Genomic DNA, 11,706 nt, shown 5'->3' with positions numbered 1-11,706 from the left:
ATGTTTTACATATTTTAACCAAATTTGTTTTGAAAGTTGTCTTACCTTAGTGGTTAACATGTCAATATGCTGAATACTCTCTCAGCATTATATTATAATTTACATCTTTCATTATTTTCAATTGATAGTCACTAAAAACTGGACGGGGACTATGTCATTGACACTCACTTGTTTTATTCATATTTTAGAGGCCATTCACAATTCAAAATTGGCTGTTGATTAAGCATAAATAATTGTATGGTACTCATTACTTTCCTCAAATGACTCATAATCATTATTTGAGTTTTTCATTGTTGAAGGCTTTTTTTTGCTAGTTCTGTATGCTGCAGTGAGTCTGTACCAAGACTACATGATGTATCAGTGTACACCAGTGAGTCTATACCAAGACTACATGATGTATCAGTGTACACCAGTTAGTCTATATCAAGACTACATGATGTATCAGTGTACACCAGTAAGTCTGTATCAAGACTACATGATGTATCAGTGTACACCAGTGAGTCTATACCAAGACAGCATGATAAATCACTGTACACCAGTGAGTCTATACCAAGACTATTTGATGTATCGGTGTATACCAGTGAGTATATACCAAGACTATATGATGTATCAGTGTACACCAGTGAGTCTGCACCAAGACTACATGATGTATCAGTGTACACCAGTAAGTCTGTATCAAGACTACATGATGTATCAGTGTACACCAGTGAGTCTATACCAAGACTACATGATGTATCAGTGTACACCAGTGAGTCTATACCAAGACTACATGATGTATCAGTGTACACCAGTGAGTCTATACCAAGACTACATGATGTATCAGTATACACCAGTGAGTCTATACCAAGACTATATGATGTATCAGTGTACACCAGTGAGTCTATACCAAGACTATATGATGTATCAGTGTACACCAGTGAGTCTATACCAAGACTACATAATGTATCACTGTACACCAGTGAGTCTATACCAAGACTACATGATGTATCAGTGTACACCAGTGAGTCTATACCAAGACTACATGATGTATCAGTATACACCAGTGAGTCTGGATCAAGACTACATGATGTATCAGTGTACACCAGTGAGTCTATACCAAGACTACATGATGTACACCAGTGAGTTTATACCAAGACTACATGATGTATCAGTGTACACCAGTGAGTCTATACCAAGACTATATGATGTATCAGTATACACCAGTGAATCTATACCAAGACTACATGATGTATCACTGTACACCAGTGAGTCTATACCAAGACTATATGATGTATTGGTGTATACCAGTGAGTATATACCAAGACTATATGATGTATCAGTGTACACCAGTGAGTCTGCACCAAGACTACATGATGTATCAGTGTACATCAGTGAGTCTATACCATGACTATATGATGTATCAGTGTACACCAGTGAGTCTATACCATGACTATATGATGTATCAGTGTACACCAGTGAGTCTATACCAAGACTATATGATGCATCAATGTACACCAGTGAGTCTATACCAAGACTATTTGATGTATCAGTGTATACCAGTGAGTCTATACCAAGACTATATGATGTATCAGTGTACACCAGTGAGTCTGCACCAAGACTACATGATGTATCAGTGTACACCAGTGAGTCTGCACCAAGACTACATGATGTATCAGTGTACACCAGTGAGTCTATACCAAGACTATATGATGTATCAGTGTACACCAGTGAATCTGTATCAAGACTACATGATGTATCAGTGTACACCAGTGAGTCTATACCAAGACTACATGATGTATCAGTGTACACCAGTGAGTCTATACCAAGACTACATAATGTATCACTGTACACCAGTGAGTCTATACCAAGACTACATGATGTATCAGTGTACACCAGTGAGTCTATACCAAGAATACATGATGTATCAGTATACACCAGTGAGTCTGTATCAAGACTATATGATGTATCAGTGTACACCAGTGAGTCTATACCAAGACTACATAATGTATCACTGTACACCAGTGAGTCTATACCAAGACTACATGATGTATCAGTGTACACCAGTGAGTCTATACCAAGAATACATGATGTATCAGTATACACCAGTGAGTCTGTATCAAGACTACATGATGTATCAGTGTACACCAGTGAGTCTATACCAAGACTACATAATGTATCAGTGTACACCAGTGAGTCTATACCAAGACTATATGATGTATCCGTGTACACCAGTTAGTCTATATCAAGACTACATGATGTATCAGTGTACATCAGTGAGTCTATACCAAGACTACATGATGTATCAGTGTACACCAGTGAGTCTATACCAAGACTACATGATGTATCAGTGTACACCAGTGAGTCTATACCAAGACTACATAATGTATCAGTGTACACCAGTGAGTCTATACCAAGACAGCATGATAAATCACTGTACACCAGTGAGTCTATACCAAGACTATTTGATGTATCGGTGTATACCAGTGAGTATATACCAAGACTATATGATGTATCAGTGTACACCAGTGAGTCTGCACCAAGACTACATGATGTATCAGTGTACACCAGTAAGTCTGTATCAAGACTACATGATGTATCAGTGTACACCAGTGAGTCTATACCAAGACTACATGATGTATCAGTGTACACCAGTGAGTCTATACCAAGACTACATGATGTATCAGTGTACACCAGTGAGTCTATACCAAGACTACATGATGTATCAGTATACACCAGTGAGTCTATACCAAGACTATATGATGTATCAGTGTACACCAGTGAGTCTATACCAAGACTATATGATGTATCAGTGTACACCAGTGAGTCTATACCAAGACTACATAATGTATCACTGTACACCAGTGAGTCTATACCAAGACTACATGATGTATCAGTGTACACCAGTGAGTCTATACCAAGACTACATGATGTATCAGTATACACCAGTGAGTCTGGATCAAGACTACATGATGTATCAGTGTACACCAGTGAGTCTATACCAAGACTACATGATGTACACCAGTGAGTTTATACCAAGACTACATGATGTATCAGTGTACACCAGTGAGTCTATACCAAGACTATATGATGTATCAGTATACACCAGTGAATCTATACCAAGACTACATGATGTATCACTGTACACCAGTGAGTCTATACCAAGACTATATGATGTATTGGTGTATACCAGTGAGTATATACCAAGACTATATGATGTATCAGTGTACACCAGTGAGTCTGCACCAAGACTACATGATGTATCAGTGTACATCAGTGAGTCTATACCATGACTATATGATGTATCAGTGTACACCAGTGAGTCTATACCATGACTATATGATGTATCAGTGTACACCAGTGAGTCTATACCAAGACTATATGATGCATCAATGTACACCAGTGAGTCTATACCAAGACTATTTGATGTATCAGTGTATACCAGTGAGTCTATACCAAGACTATATGATGTATCAGTGTACACCAGTGAGTCTGCACCAAGACTACATGATGTATCAGTGTACACCAGTGAGTCTGCACCAAGACTACATGATGTATCAGTGTACACCAGTGAGTCTGCACCAAGACTACATGATGTATCAGTGTACACCAGTGAGTCTATACCAAGACTATATGATGTATCAGTGTACACCAGTGAATCTGTATCAAGACTACATGATGTATCAGTGTACACCAGTGAGTCTATACCAAGACTACATAATGTATCACTGTACACCAGTGAGTCTATACCAAGACTACATGATGTATCAGTGTACACCAGTGAGTCTATACCAAGAATACATGATGTATCAGTATACACCAGTGAGTCTGTATCAAGACTATATGATGTATCAGTGTACACCAGTGAGTCTATACCAAGACTACATGATGTATCAGTGTACACCAGTGAGTCTATACCAAGACTACATGATGTATCAGTATACACCAGTGAGTCTGTATCAATACTATATGATGTATCAGTGTACACCAGTGAGTCTATACCAAGACTACATGATGTATCAGTGTACACCAGTGAGTCTATACCAAGACTACATGATGTACACCAGTGAGTCTATACCAAGACTACATGATGTATCAGTATACACCAGTGAGTCTGTATCAAGACTATATGATGTATCAGTGTACACCAGTGAGTCTATACCAAGACTACATGATGTATCAGTGTACACCAGTGAGTCTATACCAAGACTACATGATGTACACCAGTGAGTCTATACCAAGACTATATGATGTATCAGTGTATACCAGTGAGTATATACCAAGACTATATGATGTATCAGTGTACACCAGTGAGTCTATACCAAGACTACATGATGTATCAGTATACACCAGTGAGTCTGTATCAAGACTACATGATGTATCAGTGTACACCAGTGAGTCTATACCAAGACTATATGATGTATCAGTGTATACCAGTGAGTATATACCAAGACTACATGATGTATCAGTGTACACCAGTGAGTCTATACCAAGACTACATGATGTATCAGTATACACCAGTGAGTCTGTATCAAGACTACATGATGTATCAGTGTACACCAGTGAGTCTATACCAAGACTACATGATGTATCAGTGTACACCAGTGAGTCTATACCAAGACTATATGATGTATCAGTGTACACCAGTGAGTCTGCACCAAGACTACATGATGTATCAGTGTACACCAGTGAGGTTGCACCAAGACTACATGATGTATCAGTGTACACCAGTGAGTCTATACCAAGACTATATGATGTATCAGTGTACACCAGTGAATCTGTATCAAGACTACATGATGTATCAGTGTACACCAGTGAGTCTATACCAAGACTACATGATGTATCAGTGTACACCAGTGAGTCTATACCAAGACTACATAATGTATCACTGTACACCAGTGAGTCTATACCAAGACTACATGATGTATCAGTGTACACCAGTGAGTCTATACCAAGACTACATGATGTATCAGTATACACCAGTGAGTCTGTATCAAGACTATATGATGTATCAGTGTACACCAGTGAGTCTATACCAAGACTACATGATGTATCAGTGTACACCAGTGAGTCTATACCAAGACTACATGATGTATCAGTATACACCAGTGAGTCTGTATCAAGACTATATGATGTATCAGTGTACACCAGTGATTCTATACCAAGACTACATGATGTATCAGTGTACACCAGTGAGTCTATACCAAGACTACATGATGTACACCAGTGAGTCTATACCAAGACTACATGATGTATCAGTATACACCAGTGAGTCTGTATCAAGACTATATGATGTATCAGTGTACACCAGTGAGTCTATACCAAGACTACATGATGTATCAGTGTACACCAGTGAGTCTATACCAAGACTACATGATGTACACCAGTGAGTCTGTATCAAGACTACATGATGTATCAGTGTACACCAGTGAGTCTATACCAAGACTACATGATGTATCAGTGTACACCAGTGAGTCTATACCAAGACTACATGATGTATCAGTGTACACCAGTGAGTCTATACCAAGACTACATGATGTATCAGTGTACACCAGTGAGTCTATACCAAGACTACATGATGTACACCAGTGAGTCTGCACCAAGACTACATGATGTATCAGTGTACACCAGTGAGTCTATATCAAGACTACATGATGTATCAGTGTACACCAGTGAGTCTATACCAAGACTACATGATGTACACCAGTGAGTCTGCACCAAGACTACATGATGTATCAGTGTACACCAGTGAGTCTATATCAAGACTACATGATGTATCAGTGTACACCAGTGAGTCTATACCAAGACTATATGATGTATCAGTATACACCAGTGAGTCTATATCAAGACTACATGATGTATCAGTGTACACCAGTGAGTCTATATCAAGACTACATGATGTATCAGTGTACACCAGTGAGTCTATACCAAGACTATATGATGTATCAGTATACACCAGTGAGTCTATATCAAGACTACATGATGTATCAGTGTACACCAGTGAGTCTATACCAAGACTATATGATGTATCAGTATACACCAGTGAGTCTATATCAAGACTACATGATGTATCAGTGTACACCAGTGAGTCTGCCATTACAAATTTTATTAATGCTCTTCCCTTCAGTTTTTTTAAATTTCCTTTGACTTCCAGGCCTAGTGTTATTTCACTATTGCATTGCATTGCATGTTTTTTTCATTTTGTGACTTTCTTTGCAATCCTATTCTTCTGCAGCTCAAACTTTATGTTCTTTATGTTAAATAAGTTAACACTTCTGCATCACTTATTTTTCTTGAAATACATATTTTCAGTGATTACAACTATTTATAAAAAATGGAAAAAAAAACATGTTACAAATAAAGACATTGTTTATACTAATACAAAGTTTTTGTCCATTATGATACTAGTTCAGATAATGTCTGAAAAATGGGGGCTTTTAGTTTCACATGTGTGTATTCCTTCATTTTTCCGTCTGCCAATGATTCAATGTAACGATGGAATAGTGAAATTATTAGGAACTGGGATTCAATGTACAGATGGAATAGTGAAATCATTGAGAACTGGGATTTAATGTAACGATGGAATAGTGAAATCATTAAAATCTAGTATTCAATGTAACGATGGAATAGTGAAATCATTAGGAACTGGGATTTAATGTACAGATGGAATAATGAAATCATTAAAATCTAGTATTCAATGTAACGATGGAATAGTGAAATCATTAGGAACTGTGATTTAATGTACAGATGGAATAATGAAATCATTAAAATCTAGTATTCAATGTAACGATGGAATAGTGAAATCATTAGGAACTGGGATTTAATGTACAGATGGAATAGTGAAATCATTAAAATCTAGTATTCAATGTAACTATGGAATAGTGAAATCATTAGGAACCGGAATTCAATGTACAGATGGAATGAGGAAATCATTAGGAACTGGGATTTAATGTACTGGTGGAATAGTATAATTATTAGGAACTGGGATTTAATGTACAGATGGAATAGTGAAATTATTTGTAACTGTGATTCAATGTATAAGCAGAATAGTGCAATCATTAGGAACTGGGATTCAAAGTCCAGATGGAATAGTGAAATCATTAGAATCTAGTATTCAATGTACAATCACAAGGAACTATGATGTAATGTACAGATGGAATAGTGAAGTTATTTGAATCTAGTATTCAATGTACCGATGGAAAAGTGAAATCATTAGGAACCGGGATTCAATGTACAGATGGAATAGTACAATCATTAGGAACCAGAATTCAATGTACAGATGGAATGGGGAAATCATTAGGAACTGGGATTTAATGTACTGGTAAAATAGTATAATTATTAGGAACTGGGATTCAATGTCCAGATGAATAGTGAAATCATGAGAATCTAGTATTCAATGTACAATCACAAAGAACTATGATGCAATGTACAAATGGAACAGTGAAATTATTTGAATCTAGTATTCAATGACACATGGAATAGTGAAATCATTAGGAACTGGGATTTAATGTACAGGTGGAATAGTGAAATCATTAGAATCTAGTATTCAATGTACAATCACAAGGAACTATGATGCAATGTACAGATGGAATAGTGAAATTATTTGAATCTAGTATTCAATGTACAATCACAAGGAACTATGATGCAATGTACAGGTGGAATAGTGAAATTATTTGAATCTAGTATTCAATGTACAATCACAAAGAACTATGATGCAATGTACAAATGGAACAGTGAAATTATTTGAATCTAGTATTCAATGACACATGGAATAGTGAAATCATTAGGAACTGGGATTTAATGTACAGGTGGAATAGTGAAATCATTAGAATCTAGTATTCAATGTACAATCACAAGGAACTATGATGCAATGTACAGATGGAATAGTGAAATTATTTGAATCTAGTATTCAATGTACAATCACAAGGAACTATGATGCAATGTACAGGTGGAATAGTGAAATTATTTGAATCTAGTATTCAATGTACAATCACAAGGAACTGTGATGCAATGTACAGATGGAATAGTGAAATTATTTGAATCTAGTGTTCAATGTATCAATGGAATAGTGAAATTATTTGAATATAATATTCAATGTACAATCACAAGGAACTATGATGCAATGTACAGACGGAATAGTGAAATCTTTAGAATCTAACATTCAATGTACTGATGGAATATTGAAATCATTAGGAACCGTAATTCAATGTGCCGATGGAATGGGGAAATCATTAGGAACTGGAATTTAATGTACTGGTGAAATAGTGCAATCATTAAGAATAGGGATTCAATGTACAGGTGGAATAGTGAAATCATTAGGAACTGGGATTTAATGTACTGGTGAAATAGTGCAATCTTTAAGAATAAAGATTCAATGTACAGATGTATTAGTGAAATCATTAGGAACTGGGATTTAATGTACAGGTGGAATAGTGAAATCATTAGGAACTGGGATTTAATATACAGGTGGAATAGTGAAATCATTAGAATCTAGTATTCAATGTACCGATGGAATAGTGAAATCATTAGGAACTGGGATTCAATGTACAGATGGAATTGTAAAATCATTGTAATCTAGTATTCAATGTACCGATGGAATAGTGAAATCATTAGGAACTGGGATTTAATGTACAGGTGGAATAGTGAAATCATTAGAATCTAGTAATCAATGTACCGATGGAATAGTGAAATCATTAGGAACTGGTATTTAATGTACAGGTGGAATAGCGAAATCATTAGGAACTGGGATTTAATGTACAAGTGGAATAGTACAATCATTAGGATCCGGAATTCAATGTACCAATGGAATAGTGAAATCATTAGGAACTGGGATTTAATGTACAGGTGGAATTGTGAAATCATTAGAAATAGAGATTCAATGTTACGATGGAATAGTGAAATCCTTAGGAACTGGGATTTAATGTACAAGTGGAATAGTACAATCATTAGGAACTGTGATTCAATGTACAGATGGAATGGGGAAATCATTAGAATCCAGTATTCAATGTACCGATGCAATAGTAAAATCATTAGGAACTGGGATTTAATGTACAGGTGGAATAGTGAAATCAATAGGAATAGAGATTCAATGTACCGATGGAATAGTGAAATCATTAGGAACTGCGATTTAATGTACAAGTGGAATAGTACAATCATTAGAATCTAGGATTCAATTTACCGATGGAATAGTGAAATCATTAGGAACTGGGATTTAATGTACAGGTGGAATAATGAAATCATTAGAAATAGAGATTCAATGTACCGATGGAATAGTGAAATCATTAGGAACTGGGATTTAATGTACAAGTGGAATAGTACAATCATTAGGAACCGTAATTCAATGTACAGATGGAATGGGGAAATCATTAGAATCCAGTATTCAATGTATCGATGGAATAGTAAAATCATTGGGAACTGGGATTTAATATACAGGTGGAATAGTGAAATGAATAGGAATAGAGATTCAATGTACAGGTGGAATAGTGAAATCATTAGGAACTGCGATTTAATGTACAGGTGGAATGGGGAAATCATTAGAATCTAGTATTCAATGTACCGATGGAATAGTGAAATCATTAGGATCTGGGATTTAATGTACAGGTGGAATAGTGAAATCATTAGAATCTAGTATTCAATGTACCGATGCAATAGTGAAATCATTAGGAACTGGGATTTAATGTACAGGTGGAATAGTGCGATCATTAGCAACTGGGATTTAATGTACTGGTTCAATAGTGAAATCATTAAAATCTAGTATTCCATGTAACTATGGAATAGTGAAATCATTAGGAACTGGGATGTAGTGTACAGATGGAATAGTGAAATCATTAGAATCTAGTATTCAATGTACAATTACAAGGAACTATCATGCAATGTACAGATGGAATAGTGAAATTATTTGAATCTAGTATTCAATGACCGATGGAATAGTGAAATCATTAGGAACTGGGATTTAATGTACATGTGGAATAGTGAAATCAATAGGAGCTGGGATTTAATGTACAGGTGGAATTGTGAAATTATTAGGATATATGATTCAATGTCCAGATGGAATAGTACAATCATTAGGAACCGGGATTCAATGTACAGATGCAATAGTACATTCATTAGGAACCGGGATTTAAAGTACAGGTGGAATTGTGAAATCTCTAGGAACTCGGATTTAATGTACTGGTGGAATAGTATAATTATTAGGAACTGGGATTTAATGTACAGATGGAATAGTGAAATTATTAGAATCTAGTATTCAATGTACCGATGAATAGTGCAATCATTAGGAACCGAGATTTAATGTACAGATGGAATAGTGAAGTCACTGGGAACCGAGACTCAATGTACAGATGGAATAGTGAAATTATTTGGAACTGGAATTTAATGTACAGATGGAATAGTGCAATCATTGGGAATTGAGATTCAGTGCACAGGTGTAATAGTGCAATCATTAGGAACTGGGATTTAATGTACTGGTGGAATAGAGAAATTATTAGAATCTAGTATTCAATGTACAAGCACAAGGAACTATGATGCAATGTACTGATGGACTAGTGTAATTTATTGTAATCTAGTATGTAATGTACCGATGGAATAGTGAAATCATTAGGAACTGGGATTTAATGTACAGGTTGAATAGTGAAATCATTAGGAATAGAGATTCAATGTACATATGGAATAGTGAAATCATTAGGAACTGGGATTTAATGTACAAGTGGAATAGTACAATCATTAGGAACCGTAATTCAATGTACAGATGGGATGGGGAAATCATTAGAATCTAGTAATCAATGTACCGATGGAATAGTGAAATCATTAGGAACTGGGATTTAATGTACAGGTGGAATAGTGAAATCATTAGAATCTAGTATTCAATGTACTGATGGAATAGTGAAATCATTAGGAACTGGGATTTAATGTACTGGTGGAATAGAGAAATTATTAGAATCTAGTATTCAATGTACAAGCACAAGGAACTATGATGCAATGTACTGATGGATTAGTGTAATTTATTGTCATCTAGTATGTAATGTACCGATAGAATAGTGAAATCATTAAAATCTAGTATTCAATGTACAATCACAAGGAACTGTGATGCAATGTACAATGGAATAGTGAAATTATTTAAATATAGTATTCAATGTACAATCACAAGGAACTATGATGCAATGTACAGATGGAATAGTGAAATCTTTAGAATCTAACATTGAATGTACTGATGGAATAGTGAAATCATTAGGAACCGTGATTCAATCAATGTACAGATGGAAAGGGGAAATCATTAGACACTGGGATTTAATGTACTGGTGAAATAGTGCAATCTTTAAGAATAGAGATTCAATGTACAGATGCAATAGTGAAATCATTAGGAACTGGGATTTAATGTACAGGTGGAATAGTGAAATCATTAGGAACTGGGATTTAATGTACAGGTGGAATAGTGAAATCATTAGAATCTAGAATTCAATGTACTTATGGAATAGTGAAATCATTAGGAACTGGGATTCAATGTACAGATGGAATTGTAAAATCATTAGAATCTAGTATTCAATGTACCGATGGAATAGTGAAATCATTAGGAACTGGGATTTAATGTACAGGTGGAATAGTGAAATCATTAAAATCTAGTATTCAATGTACCGATGGAATAGTGAAATCATTAGGAACTGGGATTTAATGTACAGGTGGAATAGTGAAATCATTAGGAAATGGGATTTAATGTACAAGTGGAATAGTACA

Source organism: Saccoglossus kowalevskii, chromosome 1 (genome assembly GCF_978046115.1).
Source record: "Saccoglossus kowalevskii chromosome 1, keSacKowa6.1, whole genome shotgun sequence".
In the NCBI taxonomy this organism is placed as follows: domain Eukaryota; kingdom Metazoa; phylum Hemichordata; class Enteropneusta; family Harrimaniidae; genus Saccoglossus; species Saccoglossus kowalevskii.
Note: the sequence above shows the minus strand (reverse complement) of the source record.